Below are 17,785 nucleotides of genomic sequence, written 5' to 3'. Positions count from 1 at the left end.
CGGGAAAGTTTTCAGACAACGAATTTGTGGTGAGGCGATCAGAAAATTGGTGTCGCACCACAGCATCCATTATCTGAGATGGAGCGTCCCGCCGAGCTCGGATCATTCTTTACTCATTGTAAAGCTCGTCTGCTTTGGCCCAACGTGGGTCACTGGGTCACTTCCGTGATAGATTTCTCAGACTGCTTTCTCATCCCTGCACGAATGCAAAAGGCTTTCAGAAGATTATCATGTAAACGCGGCTGTTTAGGGACCGTGTTGCTAGGAAAAACCAACAATCGCTCCGTGTACTCAACTAAGCTGAACGTCGGTATGACGTAGCTGTCACGTCTACCATCACGTAACGTTAACGTAGTAACCGTCGTAACGTCCGCTTTGAACATTTGGATTACAAGAAATTTGTGTTACATAGTGATTTTCAATTATTATCGCCTAAACTGTTGTAACCTTTATTTTTACTGGAAACTTTCAGGATGTGGTATTTTGAACACTGAAGAAGAAAAAGTTGATCTCGTTGTGAATATCAAGATATCTTCAAACAATGATGTCAGGACTTCAGATGCGTGGTTGAGCTGAACGTTTGAAGACAAAATAAAAGCGAAGACGATCATTAATGTTTGTGAGGGGAAGTAGAACACGATAGAAAAATTTAAAAAAAAAAAGAGAGAAAGCTTGCATGTACATATTGTTATGCAAAAAAGTAAAAGTCCGTGTGAAAGGTTATGCCATGTAAACATCAAAAAACATCAAATGTATGTGTGTAGGTGTGAATGAGAGACACAGGCAGGTGGAGATAAAAAATTTGAGTGAATGGAGTGTGTATGTGTAAAAGATTGAAAAAAAAAAAGAACTAGAGACCCAGTATGCGCAAGTCCATGTGCTACAATTAAAATTTACGAAGAGAATTTTTCTTTTTGCTAATTGCACTCGTTTTCTCATTTCACTGGAGAAAAGATTATTTAAAAACGGATTTTGAGACCCAAGTTTCAAGCTGCAGCGGAACCATTAAACATCTCTTAAAGATTAACGGGGTGAAAGAGATCACAATAATTCTCCTCGCATTTTTCATCTTTTTGTTTCCTCCTATTCTCTCTAATCTGCGTTCTTCTTTTCTTGCAACTGCTTCTGGTTTTCTTTTTCTTCTTAAAGAAAATTTAGAAGTTTTAGAGAACCATTACCAGGGAAAAGTATTTTTTCTGCCAAACATTCCGTGGTTGAACTCTGCCTCCAGTCGTGCTTACAGTCTTACCCTCCCCCTGCTTCTTCCCTCCGCTCACTTCTGTCCCTTTCCCACTAACTTCTGCTTTCCCCTCCCCTCATCCTCCCTTTCATTGTCTCTTCCATTTCTCACAATGTAAACGTTTCGTGTTCCTCCGTCCTTGACCCTGAACAGTTAAGAACAGGGAGAAACTTTTGAAGATAAAAGAAATCACTAAAACCAGTTAAAGGAAAAAGCAAGTCAAATACCAAACTTGGCTGAAATGATTATACTGACTTTCTAATTAATGTTTGATTAAATTTTCTGGGGATATCTCGTCTCCTGAAACATTATCGGCACAGGATACATTCGCGAGGCGAAGATCAAAGGGGGAGGCGAGTGGCGCTGCTGACCGCTTATAGTGAAGAGGGAGATAAACCTGCCATGGTGCTAGCCGCCACCCGACTCCCTTCCTCTTCCTCCCTCCACCTCCGTTTCTCGGTTTCTCTCAAAGAATATCCTCTCAAATTATGAAGTTAAGGAACAGTAGAACACTGTTAATGCAATGTTTTACGAACGACGAAATCCTGACTAATAGCATAGACGAGTATTTTTACGTAGGAAGCATTAGAAAAAAGGTAATGACAAACGTAGACGCTTAAACTACTTACACCAGCCCACGAATGTCTGTACTTAGCCCCAAGCCATCACGTGACAGCCCTCAGGCTAATGACGAGAAACTCTCTGACACACCCTTCAGTCCACTTTGTCCCCGAACTGGGCGCAGGAGTGAAGATCCGCTCTTGATATCTCCTCCCGATAATCAGCCTCTCCTCGTTATCGAACATGCAGAACAGATGGTGACGGCAAGGAGAGGAGGAGATCGATCCTAAATCTTTTAAACGTTTCAGACTCGCTCGCCAGAAGGATGTGAAGGAGCAAGTGTGAGGGCAGGTGGTCGAAATGACCTTCTCCGTCGGTTGCACGTGATGTACGGGACTGATCCCGATGGCGAGCGCTCGCCGAGATCGTTTTCCTCAACACCCCGCGTTTTTGCCCTCGGCACCGAACACGAGCGCATCCCTGGAGAAGGAAGAAGTTCCGATTGTCAGAAACAATCTCATGTGACGCACTCGTCCAGGCACTGGGAGCCTCGGTCACGCCATCGAGAAAAAGTTTCAATGATGCACATGCGAAGTTCTCATTGTTATTAAAGATGTTTTAAACCTCGTTAGGATTGCTTCTCTTCCCTTCCATGTGTGTGTGTGAGTGAGAGTGTGTGAGTGTGTGTGAGTGAGAGAGTGGAAGGTGTGGATGAGCCAACAGCTGTGTGTATGTTTGTGTGTTTGCACTACCATCCAATAAGGTTGGTCTCAATAACTTAAATGATTGTACATCGTTTGTCTGTTAAATGTCTACTCCTTCTATCATATAATAATGTGGAACAGATACATAAATACATAGATAAATACATAGAAAATAGAGGAATAAATAAATAGATGGTAGATACATAAATTGTGGTTTGTCATATACTAATCTGCTGGTCATGTTTCTGTAGAAATGCTTGCTTGTATACACACACAGAGATCGAATACAGCAAGGGGTTATACAAGAAATATTTATTTCCATTCTGAAAGTTGTTTTTCATTTTTTTTGAGCGATTTCCCCCTTCTCACAATCTCCTTGTTTGCGGCACTGAAAAACAGCAATATTTGACTTTTTCTCGCCTTTGCAATAAAACAGTAAATCTTCAAACCATGTCTTCTCTGAGAGAACGAAGGATGGAACCAGTGATAGCTAAGACATCGTTTGTTCAGATATCTTTCCCTTCAGGGAGTTGTGAAAAAAAAGGAAGCTCACTCTGAACTCCTGCAAACAATTTGTTGTTTATGGACAGTCATGAAGAGGCCAGTGTCCGTGGCCAGGTGCAAGCAGGTGTAGCTGTCTAAATATCTCCTAAACAGACAGTTTTAAGCAGACGATCAAAAAATAACTTTCCTGAGATACAGCCGCGACAAAAGTGTGAATTAACTTCAGAAGTGTTTGTTTACAAATACCTGTGAAAAAGGTACTTGTACAACACCTATAAATTATTAACCCCGGCGCAGCTATCTGTAAAGCGCACTTATCTGACAAGAAGACGCGAGGAAAAAAATTATCGTGAAAGAAAAAGTGGATAAAGGCTTAGTTGTTCTCAAACAAAGAGCATTGACTACAGCAAAGTGCAAAGCAGAGGCTGTAGAGAAGGTTACGTGGCACGTGATGTAACGTCTCTTGCACACGACCCCCGAGGTACTGGGGTCACCCACACCCAACACCTCGACAAGTCAGTGACAAACACTAGAGTGCTCAGCCATTGTCCTTCAAGAACTTGGACCGTTAACTGTTTGGACAATGAGGCATTGGTTTATGGTGATTGAAACAAAGGCGCTGGTGTGTGTGTGTTGGGGGAGTGGACGGGGGCAAAGCTTTATATGTCTCGCAAGAAATCATGCAAAGAGGAAATGGTGAGAGAGGACCACGTTAAAGTAAGACAGAGAAAGACTGTTGATAGATGTCAACATTCCTACAGCATTAGACATTGTAAAAGCCTTTGACGCAGCTGGTGGACAAAAGCAATACAGTGATACCTCGGTTCTCGAACGCCTTGACTTTCGACCAAATCGGTATTCGACCAGGAAATTCGAGAAAATTTTGTCTTGGAATCCGAACAAATATTTGGAACTCGAACATCCGAACGTCCGAGATGAGCCGAGTTGGCGGGCCCGCGCGCCTTGCTTGCGTCATCAGTGACAATAACCATCCCCTTCCCTCCTCCCTCCACATTCATTCCCTCCTGCCATAAAGTTTGGTACATTACAGTAAATGAAACACAATTTACTGTACTGTACAGTACATTTTTGTTTTTTTTGTTTTTGTTTTTGTTTTAATAATACCATATTATTTATTGCTTCGGTTCTCGAACAATTTGGTTCTCGACCGTCCTCCCGGAACGAATTATGTTCGAGAACCGAGGTATCACTGTACTTACAATCTTGCTTCTCAACAAACAAAAACAAAACAACTGTTGTGGGTTATACCTATTTTAAGACCTGCTTGTGTCCCCCATTTCATTATTTTACGACATCTGATGCCCTCGGCAGAATACGAAATGTTTTTTTACTAAAATATTTATGCTATTTCCGTCTTCATGTTATATTCAGATACGTGTTTGCCGATGTACAGAGGTTTCTTGAACACAAACTACTAGACTCACCTGATGTGCCAAGAGTTCCCACACTGTGTCCAGACTACCATGTTTCACTTTGCACCTGTCAGCCTTGGTGACCACACACCTGATTACTTACCGCTTCGAACCGTTGCTCATCGTTCGAACAAAGGGACACGATCCACAGATCATTTGGTTACCAACCTCCAGGAGCTGAAGAAAGCCGGGGACTTCAGGACTGACCCTGGTTATAAGTGATCTCGATAACCAACGCTCGCTAAATTTTCAAAGGTCAAGAATTTTAACTGGTTTGACGAGAGACTTGAGTGCATCGCGAATTGCCGGTGATTAGCTCGTTAGAAAGCCGATGTTTACGCGGGTGGTTTTCAACGCCTATTACCTTATCTCCTCAAGATATTGCTGAATCCTCTTCAAGTCCAAGCAGCTGACAGCGGATGTGGGCGGGAGTCGTGGTCCTCCCAGTCGTGATAAAGTAAGTCTCGCATCTGTGATGATTCTGGGTGGCTGACGATGAGCTCTGTTGCGGGTGATGTCATCATCCAGGAACGATTGAGTCCGAGCTTCAGTGAGTAGCAGACCGAGCGTGAAGTGAAGAAAATTTGCTCCAGTAGAAGATGATTGTGATCCATGTTCGTTCCTCCCACGTCTTGGTGGTTGTTGTTAGTTGAGTGAATCATCACTTGTGACCTGTGCAAGGTGTGTTGGTTGAGTGCAAGAATGTATTGGTCTCAGGTGGAAAATGTCTTGGTCACGTGTGAAGATTGGCTTGTATTGGTAAGGTAACATCGTGGTAATACAGCTTAATGATAAGAATATGGTGCTAATTTAACAGAGCTTAGATATGACACGTTGTAGACCATCCAGAAAACCCGAGGACACATATTGGCTCACCTGTTAGATGATGATGGATGGATAATGGTGGATGGTGGATGGATGACGATGATGAAGACGTTGCAGCGTTTTGAGCAAACTTTCATGACAAAACTTGCATAAGTTCTAAAAGACAAATATTCTAATAACATTTTTCAACCTAACAAGTTTTCTATGCCCTCTGACAGTCTTGGAGAGGACCTCGTTGTTTGATCAACAAGACCTTTCTTGCCCATTTTCTCACCTCGACTTGTAAAGCTGCATTCCATTTTTCTTTGCTGTATTCCCTAAATCAATTTAAAGAAGTGGAAGAAGACAGTTTTAGCTCATTCATTCGTTCGTCCATTCATTCACCTAGTTATGCACACCTTCAAGACCCACCCATGGCATTCACTCACTCACCTACTCATTCATCACTCACATCCCTCTCGCTCAACGGCCATAATGCTTTGTCCTCCAGAACAAGATCCCTGAGAATTATTTTCATCAAATAAACACCTCGGGCAGGTACACTCCACGATTTGTCATTATGTTTCTGAAGGTGTCAGTCCAACAGAAACTGTTCATGCTCTGAATGCCTATTCTAGCTCGTCTGGTGTAGAATTTCCCGCAGTCTGACTCACCACGGATTTCAATGGCATACTGTAATCTCTTAATTCACCCCAAGTCAACATCTACCCGTTCATTTGCATGCTGAAGTCAGGGTGCACTGGGTTAAACCATCGCTGCTGAAGGTACACGGGTGTTTTCGTGGGTAACGACATCAGGTTAGGGTACGTCCTTTACCCTCTTCTTTGAATGAATAATTTGAGTTTAAAAAAAATATTTTTTTATGTATTCCGACTTCAATGACTTCGTTTGCATCGTTTTATTGTCATTAATAATTTATAATTTTTTTTTTTAAAATTCTGATGTCCTGTAGTTAGGTCAATTCTCCTCACGGCGCCACAGTGATGTTATCATCATCGCTGGGGACATCTAACATTTTAATTCTCCCCTCTTTTGTGTGTTTAGTGTATCTTCATTGTCGGAGCGGCGGTGATGACAGATGCAATAAACTTTATCCTTCTATGCATCCCGGTGATAAAATGTTTGAATATATCGTATTCTGTCTATTTTAGTCAACAGCAGCTGTACCATCGACAAAAAAGGAAGATGAAGTGTTGTGTATATTTTTTTTCAATTGCAGCTACTTATTACCGATTTGATGGTATCTGATTTCCACAAACTGTATGTTTTTTTTTCTCTACTTTGCTGGCGAAATGGTCCCATTAATCTCAGATTCTCGAGGGTATTTTTGCTTGGTTGTTCCGTTTAGCCTTTGAAGTGGTGTTGCTTAATTAGTTGTGCGCCTTGCTGTGTTTGTCATTCATTGGATATTGATGGATGTAGATGAATGTCTGTGTTGTCTACACTGCCTGCGACCTGCACCCTGATCACAAACACCGACAGGAGCAGACTGCCATGTTGTCTGATGCAGAATACAAAGTGAGTTACATGGTTGTGAATCGTCAACAAGGGAATGAGATACTTGGATAGCTCGCAGCCTGCCTGTCCAGCCTCTTGATGCTGTGACAGCTTTGAAACACATTTTGTGTATTTACGGCTGCAGGCCACTAGTCCTGCCTTAGTGCCACAGTAAATAAACACAGGGGGGTCCTCTGATATGAAAAACAATCATTATCGTCAGCTTTTACATCAGCAGCAGTGTGGAAACTCTGCACATGCCAAAAATGATAAAGAGAAAAATTGGGCTTGATGGCAATAGACAAACACTGAAATCTGTAAGATAACAGCAGAGATTATTCTAATTGCTAGTTGTACGCAAAGCGAGTAATGATGATGATCATGATGATGATCATGATGATGATGAGACAGAAAGATTCCATTTTTTTAAAGATTCCAACAAGAAAGAAGAAAGAAGGAAAGAAAGAATAAAGAAGGAACAAAAAAGAAGAAAGAAAGAGAGAAGAAATAACAACAATAAGAGAAAGAATACCAGAACTGCAGCAACAAAAGTAGGAGAAACAAAACTTGACGTTAATGGACGACAACAGCAATGAATACAAGTGTCGATAATTGTTCACACGCTGTCAAAATCTGTAAGTACTAACATATATACATAAGGAGTAAGTTGGAGTAAACTTAAACCAAACAGATTTAGAAAAACTATTTTCTGCATCAAAGAACGAACAACAGAAAGAGTGAACGCAAGAAAGAACAGCAAAAAAATAAAAAGAGGAGACCTGGCAGCTAGAGATATATTATGTGATGTGATCTCAATACAAATGGAGGCTGACAGAAAAAAAGATATAGAGAGAACCTGTGATTGATAGACTTTGTGAGGTATAAATAAATAAAATAAAACTGCAATGAGCGATGTAAGTGTGTACACCTATTTGTTACACGGCACCTGGTAAACAAGCGTGGTTTTCTTGTGTTTTACCTGTAAATCACCAGCCACCTTACAGTGAGAGTTAACAGATATCACTAGACAGTAACACACACACGCGATATTTGTTGTACACAGTTTACTTGCTGATGGTGCCACCCCTTCCCTCAACCCCACCCCTCATCCGCCGGCAACTTGTGCGCGAGCGAAACCTGTTATCTGCTCTTTCAAACTAATGGATATTTTGATGCTAGCCATTGTTTACCCCAGAAATGATTACAGGGTGCTTTACACCCGACGCCACCACCTCGCCGACAGATCAGAAGTTCACGCGAGGTCAGCTTGCAGGACTCCGGGAGACCGAGATGACACGGTGAAGCTTTGGCGAGAGCTTTCAGGATGGCTAGTAACAATCCTGAATACCTAGTAAAATGTTAAAAGTATGTGGGTGACTTCTTTTACAGCATAGAAACTAAGAAAGAAAAAGAAAGGAAGGAAGAAAAAATAGGCCAGTGAACGGTGGTGTTATGCATCCTGCTGAAGGTGTATCTGTCATTTGCGGATAATAGATGAGTGATTGAGTCGTGTCGTGCAAACAAACAGTCCTGTCGTCTGCTAATTCCACTGTTAGTCTGTCATTTGACTCTTTCAGACGAATACCACATGCAGTGTTGAATGGGAAAGTTTGAGTGAGATAAATCTTGGACATTAGAATCTTAGTGCTCATGCAATTTTCTTCCTTGTCCCCCTTCTCTTGCCTCAGCAGTACGGAGCATCAGTAAGGTCTGGATATATCTTTCTCTTTCCACCTCATCTCTGTTTCGTTTTTATTTGTTTGTTTTCAGTTAAGGTTATGTGTCAAAGAATTAAAATCTCATTTTACATGTACGGAAACTGGCGCCAAGGTTTGCCCGCCAGCTAATCACCAATGCACTAAGGATGCAGACAAACTTTAATGGAACATCCGCTGGAAAGACCAGACGAAGGAAAATATCTTTTTGTTTTGATGCACGAGTATTAGTACAGGTAAACAGGAATCCGTCTTGTGAGTGACCTGCCTGTAACCATGTTTAAAAGTAAATATTCCATGACAATATCGGTCAGAATTATTAGTAATTCTGCAGACTCCAGTCAGTCAACTCATCTTAACAAATCTTTGCCTTTTTTTGTGTATGGATGTGAAACAGGTTGTGATTTGGTAATTTTGAGGAATCTGATCAACATGGCTGTTGTGGCTTCAGTCCAATACCTTTGCTATTCTTCTCTTGTCACTCTAGGGTGTAGGCAGCAAATGAGAAATACTGTCTACAGAGCTGTACAACCCCTACCAACCTTTCGTGTTTGTCTCCCCACTCTGCTATTCGTTCTCCCATCTCTCTGTTTTCCTGGATTTCAGTCTGGAAACAGACACCAGAACAAACACTTCCCACTCTCTCTTATCAGCAGTTCTTTTATTGAGCACTCCTTCCTACCTCAAAAGAAAACGAATGCAGCACACAAAGTCGTAGAAGCATCCAATGCGCGGCTGGCAGGCGAGTGAGGGGCTTGCAATAAAGGGAAACTGAGGAGAATGAGCAGTGCTCAGTGCGTTTCCAGGACCTGACGGGATGTTTGCACAAAGACTTGTTCTTCAGACCAAGCAGCCACCTTGTCTCCCGTCTCTCGATATATTACAAAGACAAGTTGCCAGAGACCCACTCAATAAGCCATACCCTGCCAAGATTTGACCACGTGATGGGAGAACGTTAAGGAAGATTGCTCACGTGGTCCTGGATACCATTCAGCGAAGTGCCGGCAAGAATCGTTGCCACATTGACCTTTGACATCAGTTGACACGTCCTCGGGGCGCGGCCGTAGGGTCAAGAAAACCATCCGTTGCTTGCGGCCAGCTTAGAATGTCATTGCCTGAAGATCTGTGGATTTGTGCTGATAAAAAAAAAAAAATAAATAAACAAAACACACACATTGTTATTGTAGTGCGTCAAAGGCCCCCAGGAGGCGACAGGGTGCAAGCCGCTGGTCGGATCCAACACACATTCGTCTGAAATGTCTCTTTATTTCATTAAACCCTTTTGTCACAAACTGGCAATTTTTTGCCATCATTTACTCCTGCTTGGGAGAATAATGGTCTAGTATTGGCGTTTGTAGACTGACCTCTGTCTGCCAAGACCTATCCTCCTCCACAGCAGACTCCGCTGGAGAGAACGAGTTGACTAATGACATCCACAGGCAGGAGCAGGTACTTGAATTTAAGACATTTTTGGTTATAGTTGGGAGTGCTATCCTCTCCTCCATTTGGTCCCCTAACATCAACCGTAAGACAGAGGCTGATAAACTGATCAGTCTGTCAAAACCTGTCGCCATCTTGCAGTGTGAGCGCTTAAAGTGTAATACTCCCTCTGTTCATTCCATCCCCTAAAGTTAACTAAAGGATGGTGGTTAATCGCACCGTCTGGACAGCAAAGAGGCCTTTGATTGAATTCTCATCGGCTCCCCGAGCTTCCAGAAAGTACGATGGGCGCCATGTGCAATGAACGCCCTTAGGTCGGTTCTAAACGAAGTTCACACATTCTTCCTCCTCCCAGAGCCTGAAGACACCGAGTGCACCAACTTAACAAGATTTCTTCGACCAGACAGAGGCACCACTCCCTTGGGCGCATCTTGTATTTCCAAAATAGAAAAGCATGTTGGAAAGGGGTTCTTCAAAAGGTCCAGGTCCTGATTTGAAGAGTGCTTGGGTAGTCTTCCCAAATAAGCATGCGGGTTTTCGCCGGTAGGGGTCAAAGTTATTCGTCCAGCAGAGGGTCGCACGAAGATCCTTTCCGCAGAATGTTTCCAGAGGCTTCTTCTCTGCAACATGTAACGAAGTTAAAATGCCATCAGCTTTGGAGCTTGTTTGGGAAGGAATAGGCGCTACCTGTCTAGATAACACAGGCGTACATTACAGGCTTTCTGTACAAAGACATCCTCGCTTTCACAAAATACGAGAGATGCTTGACATAGGTGGCGCTAGCTCAAATAAACATGTCTTCCTGTACCTTGTCCATCTTCTATCCTCAAACTTTCAAATTTTCCAAGATCATGAAAACTTTCTCGAGCACTGACTGGATGAAACATGGGAGAAGCACTGACACATCTAAGCCCAGACTCAGTGTCACGTGACCGGTTAGGCAACGTTCCATTGCAAAGTCGTGTGGAACCTCCATTCCCCTCCCCCTTCACATAAAAGTATTCATAACTTTGAGAGGGCGACATGGCTTTGTGAGCTAGTTTATGTATGTACAGAGAGACACAAAGTGTTCTCCGCCCTATTGTTACTACCGCTAGGGATGATGGTCCATAAAACACACATAAAGCTGTTTGTGAGGAGGAGATGTGCTTCTCGCCTTTTTGTCAAGGAAGGAAGTTGCCGCAACCTTGAAAACTTTGTTTGAGGCGATGAGAAGCTGACCCTTCATCTTATGATAAGGCTAATAGGTGAGTGGTATGAGGCACAATGTATACTTTGGTTCTGGGGGTAAATGGGAGTACCTCACCTCGTGGACAGACTGAAAAAAAGATTTCAAGAAAGAGCAGGGAAAGTGTAGATATATATATGTGCACGTCTTATAAGCAAGTACAGAAGGAAGAAATGTGAAGCAGTACGACACTCACAAAACAGATAACTCTTATTAAATCTTGAATCACAATATCTTAGATGTACGGAAAGAAAGATTCCGAAGAAATTTATTAAATGTACAGAGAGAGGAGGTATGAAACAGCCTTCACATACAAAATGAATGAATCTGAGGTTCACTAATTCTACACAAGCGAGTCAAAAGTAATTATAAAAAAATTAAAGGGACTTAATTCATTAATATCACGCTCTCCAAACAAAGCATTCAGTAAAATTCGTAGACATGAAACTAGGAGTCGGAAATAATCTTGACCTACAGGAAGCAGGATTCGTTGTTCTACCGAAACCTCGACCAGCCCTTACCTACGATGTCCTAGTAACCACCACCAGGGTCATCAGGGCAGCATCGTCTGTGGCCAACGTTCGCTAATGAGCTCGACTCTCCTACACACGTCACTTCCCACGTCACTAGCCATCCACGATACGTCACTTCCCAGCCTCGTCACGTCACCTCCCAGCCTCGCGACATCGACCTCGCTACATCGTCAACTATCGTCTGCAGCTCCTTACGCTCGCCACACTGTTCGTCGTCGACTGAGGCGCGAGCTGAGGATGGCATTTCCACGCACCTGGTCACGTGGTGTACCTGGGCACTCGCACGTAACGTCAAAGTAAACTGCATCCGACAAGCCGCACGAGAAGATCGACTTTCTGATTGCACCACTTCGCTGACATACTTATAGTCCCACGGAAATTCTCGTCTTCACCCCCCTGATGACTACAAAGCAGATGTCGAATCATTAAAAAAAAAAAGGTTTTAGGTTATTATCCAGTAAAGAGGATCAATTATTTTATGGCAGCATACTTTTCTTCATATCATAAAAATAATAATTATTTGTACGTTCCTTTTATTATCGACACACGTGGCGTGCGTGCGCTACTCGTGTGTAGTTGGCTGTCTGTGTAACTGTGCCGCGAAGAGCATGTAATGAAAGCAAGGTGAGCTTCACCGGATGGCACGGGTGCTGCAAAGGATGCTCCTACGACCTTTTGCTGCGCGACAATTGTGCCGTGCGGCATTTACCGTGTGGCTCCGAGATAAAACCCTCGCGAAACCTCCGCCATCAGCAGTCGGGAGCCTGGCTGCACCCGACACAAGCGCGGCAACCGCATCCCAAACACGCGCACGGACGCAGAAGTGGGTAAATTTATGCCCGTAGAGTTATTTGGATAAGGGTAAAACGGGGAGGAGTCGAGGGGGAGGGTGGATTACAAACAAATCGCTGCAACTCCCACATTTTTTTCTATATAGCACACCAGCCAGCGAGCCAGACAGAAACGCCCGTACCACACTTGGTCGCGAGGTTGAGATAAACCTTTTGGAGAAGGGGGTCGGGGGGTTGAGGTTTCCAGTCCCCCCCCTCCCCGACGATTCTCGAAAAAGTTTGATAGAGCACCCACTCCTCCTCCTCTCTCACCCTCCTCCCCCTTCTCTCACTCCTTCGACGCTCCGAACGGATCATTTCTGCTTCTCTCCCTTTTAGTGAAGTGCAGGGCTGTTCCCTTCCGCCGTCGGCCGCAGTTTCTCCTCCTCCACGCCCTCAGTCAGTCAGTCGTTCAGCAAGACCCGGTGGTTGGCGGCTGCAGGCGGCGTCAGATCGCGACACATCGCGCGGTATTGTGTGAGCGCGAGTTCAAAACAGAAAAAAAAAAAAAAGAGGAAGGAGTGGGTTAGTGGAGTGAAAACTTAGGGACCTGCGGTGAGAGGCGCAAAACTCTTCCCTTCGCTCTGTCCTCATTCTTTCTCTCCGCTGCTTGTGTACCTAAACTTCCTTCGCGCTTCTGACGACAAACGTTTCAGATGACAGATAATCAGTTGCTTGTTGCCGTTCGAAGATGTCGACGGCGCCGATGAAATTGTTGTCGCTGTCGCTCGTAACTACCACGACGACGAAGAGGACGCCAACGGCGACGACTGATCTTGTCTTCGGTGACGTCGTTGGAGACAGCTCGGCTCACTTCGTCTTCTCTCGGAGCTCCCCCGTGCCATGGATTTGAACCCCGGTAGACCTGTTGGATTGTGTTGTGTGCATCTGCTGTGATAACGCCATCAGCTTAGCCGCCGACATCGACCTGCAGATGAACATCTCCGAAACTTTTGAGTTTTGTTTGTGTTGTAGTTGTGCGACGATTGAGGATTAGTACGGTCTGGTCTGGATTCGAACCACAGTTTCAAACAGTGAGTACGGCGATCTTTAATTAGTGACATTACATAAATCACCCTCCCTCCGTCCGTCCTGTCTGCCAGCTTTACTTCTTGTCTCTCTCTCTCGATAAATACATGTCAACAAGCTGCTTCCCCTCGATTTCCTCGACATTTTCTGATTCTAAATGCACGTGCATGTGAGTTCAGACTCGCGAACACACACACAAGGTGTCAGGACAGGCGGATCCTATTTACAGCGGCTAATGAATCACCGGGCTCGGTGGAGAGAGAGATAAGGGGTGGAGCAGTAATTCACCTGTAGGTAAGAATAAAAATGATCGAAGGGCCAGCACTTACAGTTATTGAATGCCTGGAGGGCTGACCTTAGAAATGAAGTTCAAACTGTGAGGGTCCCGGGGCGGTGTGGAGTATTTGCCGAGAGCTTGTGTCGCAGACGACGAAGACTCGCACGAGAGGTTCAAACACACGACGAGGGGAGCTCAGGGGGGTAGGTACCCATGTATGTACAGTATGTATATACAGTCACCTTGGTGATATGGGCTCAGTCATAATCACAGAGAGATGTTAATCATTTCGGGTGAAAACAGAAGTTGAATATATAAATAAGTATAGTATACAGAGAGATAAATTAAATGTATAAAGTGAGGAGTGGATAAGGAGAGGCGGAATTACTTTTAATGTATTTAACTCATAAACATATGTCTGTGTGTCAAAATAACAGGTGATAAACATGTCCGACAATTTTACCCGAATTTAGTTAAGTAAATATTTGGAGGCTTACACGTGACCGTGACAATTCAACCATAACCAAAACCAGGATGTTCTTGAGACATTCCTACTCTCTTTTCTCTCTCTCATCATCATCATACCTTGATTGATCCACCCCGTGTACTGCAAAAATTAGCAGCGTTGACTTGGCCTATTCATGTCAAGTAACAGTGTTACTTTGTTCCGTGAATGTCAGGTACAGCAGTCTCCGGGTTTATTTTTTCTGGGTGTAACAATAAGTTGAGAGTTGTTGTTAAAGCGAATGTGAAACTAGAGAGAAGGTGGGAGCGGGGAAAACGTGAATAAGGAAGAGATTTAGAAAACACTTGAGATTGAATGAATGTCCACAACCCAACATGAGTATTAGTGCCAGCAATATTTGCGTGAACACAAACTAAAGTGTGTTTACAAACAACTACCATTGATAATACTTTTGACATAAGAATTAATCACAGAGAAAGCTGTCTCGGTACTCACAAGCAGAAAATATTCATGTCATACATTTAGAACCTGGGAAAATTTTTTTTAACAACCGCATTTTAAAAGAGCTGAAAAGTTTCCCCCCTTGCCCTCCAAAGCATGCATTACTCGACATACACGGTGTTTAAAATTCTGCTGGTGTGGAGGACAAAGCAAGCTGTGGGATGCCTGGGGGCGATGGTAACACAGACCGTTACCGTCTGCATGCTCTGGCCTTTCTTTCTTTTTTTTTTTTTTGTGGAGGGAAAGGGGTTGGAGGCTACAGCGAGTTTATTTATCACGCAACTGTTTCACAAAATGTCGTATAGAAAACTAAAGTGCTTTTCCCTCAGGCAGAGCTTCACAACGGCTGCTGCATTTCCTCTTCCCGCCCTCAGCTGCTCCAGAAAACAGTAATAATCGGTGTTGGGGAGCGAACTCTTTCTCGTGGCGGAGTGATGCGTGGTAGTGGTGGTGGTGACCACGTGGGAAAGATCGCGTTGACGGCACGTGATGCGGGCTGCGCATGCTCAATGTCTTCCCTCACGGCGCATCCAGTCGGACACGCGAGCAGTTGGCGGCGGAAGGATGGAGGAAGAAACCCGCCCCGTGTGTTGATGTAAGCAACACCTGTAAATAATAATCATTCGGTTTGCACGCGCATTTTTTTTTCTGTTCGGATGCGAACTCTATGCTCTGTACACGAAACTGTCCGACAGTCATAACATTACAACGTTGTCATGTCACCACGAATTATATAGTTATACTTTATGTCTTTATTTTCTACTACGTGAATACCACCCTTTAATTACGTGATGACGTACTCTAAGTAAGTGAACAGGTAGCCATGCCATACAGCGTACACGTGTTAATACATGGAGATTATTCTCGCTCGAAGACGTACGCTGTCATCACGTGTTGACACCTTCATGACGTAGTGACGTAGGTCGTTCTCGTATCGTCGTGACGTATGTCGTTATCTAGTAGTGCTAAATGTCTTCACGTTGTACGAACGTAGTACGTTTCTACGTTCGCCCGCTCGATATGTTTCATCAGCTCCCAAGCTAAGAACACGATCTCACTCGACTCCGCTATTCATCAGTCGAGAAGAATATTTTTTTTCACGTTCTTTCAGTAAGTTGACATTTCTTGACCTTTCAGACAAGTCGAGTTCTTGTTTTTTATTCCGTGACTTACTAAGGTGAACTCAACCTCTTGAAACATAAAAAGAAAACACACTTCTAACTCATTATACAGGGGTGACCCTTATTAAAAATTCCAGTAATTTTATGATGGTTTACGGACAGCACGTACATAACGTCCATCACTTTCTATCTCAGCCATGCCGCGTATAGTAATGTATTTTATTATCCCCCTCCCAGGTAAACTACGAATGTAAAGTGGCCTGTCGTCTTTATTTTTCATATTCTTCCCTTTTCCTCTTCGTTTTTTTTTTTTTTCCTGTACCCGCCGCACATCCAACCACCAATCCCCCCCCCCCTCTGTACCACCGCCAGGACCATCACTACGCTCTCATTACGGTCTCTCAATAGCCTCACGTCCTCCCTGACGTCAAGTTGCTAACCGTTGACAATAAGGAGGGACAAGCACCCCGGGGAGACAATTTCCTGTTCATACCTGTGTCATTTCCGATCTCGTATGTTCTGTTGTCGGTGTGCAGGTTGCGGCTGTCGCAGCTTAAGTCCTTTACACCGAGTGAAAGTCTGTTGTGTCGCGTCTTCCCACGCGGCCTCGTCGTCGCTTTGCTGGAGTGGGCGTTCGAACCGCAGCCTGGGAGGCGACACAGCCGCTCATTGTTCACAGAGAAAGGTTTTTTTCATGCGAGGTCTGATGCTAACTAGCTTCCCCCCTTCGCTGACGGCAGAAAATGTCGCCCTCCCTTGTAAGTACAATAACGGCCGCACCCCACCCATGCCACTCGCGCATGCGCATGGAACGCATTCTCACACTCATCTTTCGTATGCCAACTCCTTCTTACCTGTCTCGTCCCGTCCTTTGTGACTACATCTACTCTCTGGTTTGTGATTCCAGATTGATTAGTGCCTGCTCCGCTCTACACATTAAGAAGAAAAATAATTGTGATCATTATTCTTAAAAATCGCTTTTTCTTGCATGTCGGGAAATAGGCGGCAACCGTCGGTGTGTCCATGAAGGGGAAACATTGGCACATTTACCATGGATGATAAGGTCGTGATCTTGTTGCCCTTTAAAATCTTGTCTTCTTACTCTGGAGGCAGGGTGAGAAGTTCTCCACCTTCCCTGTTGGATGTAAGGTCTGCTTTTTTAAACCTAGATGTCTTGCCTCATGGGTGCACACCTTGGTGTTTTCCAACATCTTTCTACCACCCCTTGGCGACTGCCAAACACAGTTGTGTAAGAACTATAGGTACCAGGGCACGTGTCCTATCCACTTCCTGTCCTTGGAGTACTTTGATGGCGAATTATTGGTGTTTCTTGCCCCGGGACTCGGTTGCTAATTGTGTTTAGCCATCCGAGCATCAAGGACTTCTGAGCTAAAAGCCACGGTAATTCAAGAGAGGGAAAACTCCTGTAAAAGCGGGTGGGTATTCGTGTACCAGCGCAGCCAGAAGATTAAAAGCTTGGTCACTTGAAGTGGAAGTGAAAGCGAGTGGGTTCCCTTCGTGCTTCTTCATGATAGAGAGACGAGGGCAGGGCTTTGAAAGGTAAAGCTGTTAAACAACTACTTCCCGTCATAAGTTTTCTCTTTGAAACCCTAACAGGTGAAACCTTCATATAGAAAGGGATGAACTTCTTTGTCGCTGTTTAGAAGTCATCATCGTCGTCGTCGTCGCCATCGTCCTCGTCGTAGTAATTTTGAGCAGGAGTGGCAAGAGCATTTTAACACCTTTCCATCAATGTCTGTTGATAGACTATTGATCAATCAAACAACAAACTAAAACAAGTCTAAACAAATAAGAGTGAATGGAAGAACAAAGGCCATGCTATTTTTAGACAAGATATACATGTAACCTCGTTGCCGCTGT

General features: G+C 44.0%; 1 protein-coding gene across 2 annotated transcripts in view; it reads left to right on the top strand.

Moving 5' to 3' along the window:
• The first annotated feature begins 12,243 nt into the window (after positions 1–12,243).
• Positions 12,244–17,785, top strand: part of LOC112553964 (growth hormone secretagogue receptor type 1-like) — a 57,615-nt gene continuing 52,073 nt past the window's right edge. Inside the window, exon 1 of one of the 2 annotated variants that reach the window (XR_003097180.1) lies at positions 12,244–13,544. The gene's annotated coding sequence lies outside the window, so the exon portion shown is untranslated. The remainder of the gene's footprint in view (positions 13,545–17,785) is intronic. The other variant, XM_025221507.1, reaches the window with a different exon arrangement.

The sequence above is a fragment of the Pomacea canaliculata genome, linkage group LG13, assembly GCF_003073045.1.
Source record: "Pomacea canaliculata isolate SZHN2017 linkage group LG13, ASM307304v1, whole genome shotgun sequence".
Taxonomy (NCBI): Eukaryota; Metazoa; Mollusca; class Gastropoda; order Architaenioglossa; family Ampullariidae; genus Pomacea; species Pomacea canaliculata.
This window is presented reverse-complemented; position numbering and strand designations above follow the sequence as displayed.